The sequence below is a fragment of the Nomia melanderi genome, unplaced genomic scaffold (genome assembly GCF_051020985.1).
Source record: "Nomia melanderi isolate GNS246 unplaced genomic scaffold, iyNomMela1 scaffold0014, whole genome shotgun sequence".
NCBI lineage: Eukaryota > Metazoa > Arthropoda > Insecta > Hymenoptera > Halictidae > Nomia > Nomia melanderi.
Genome location: NW_027475130.1, coordinates 5,921,001 through 5,921,955, shown reverse-complemented (window position 1 = coordinate 5,921,955; position 955 = coordinate 5,921,001).

Genomic DNA, 955 nt, shown 5'->3' with positions numbered 1-955 from the left:
CGGTAGTTTTCTCGGCCCCTGGTGGTCCGAGGTCGTTCCCGCTGCACAGGTTCATGCGCTAGGGCCTCCTGCAGACAATGCACTTTGATTTATTGCGCTATCTCTAATAGCTCCCGAGATATCACCAGATATATATTGGATTTTTCCCTGACCCTGAGTGTCCGGCCCCATGAGACGGTGGTTTTCTCGGTCCCTCGTGGTCCGAGGTCCATCCCGCTGCACAGATTCATGCGCCAGGGCCCCCTGCAGATAATGCACTTTGATTTATTGCGCTATCTCTAATAGCACCCGAGATATCACCAGATATATATTGGATTTTTCCCTGACCCCGAGTGTCCGACCCCATGAGACGGTGGTTTTCTCGGCCCCTGGTGGTCCGAGGTCGTTCCCGCTGCCAGATTCAGGCGCCAGGGCCTCCTGCAGATAATTCACTTTGGTTTACTGCGCTGTATCTAATAGCACCCGAGATATCACCAGATATATATTGGATTTTCCCCTGACCCTGAGTGTCCGGCCCCATGAGACTGTGGTTTTCTCGGCCCCTGGTGGGCCGAGGTCGTTCCCGCTTCCCAGATTCATGCGCCAGGGCCTCCTCCAGACAATGCACTTTGATTTATTGCGCTATCTGTAATAGCACCCGACATATCACCAGATATATATTGCATTTTTCCCTGACCCTGAGTGTCCGGCACAATGAGACTGCGGTTTTCTCGGCCCCTGGTGGTCCGAGGTCGTTCCCGCTGCACACATTCATGCGCCAGGGCCTCCTGCAGATAATTCACTTTGGTTTATTGCGCTATCTCTAATAGCACTCGAGATATCAGCAGATATGTATTGGATTTTCCCTGACCCTGAGTGACCGGCCCCGTGGGACTGTGGTTTTCTCGGCCCCTGGTGGTGCGAGGTTGTTTCCGCTGCACAGATTCATGCGCCAGGGCCTCCTACAGACAATGCA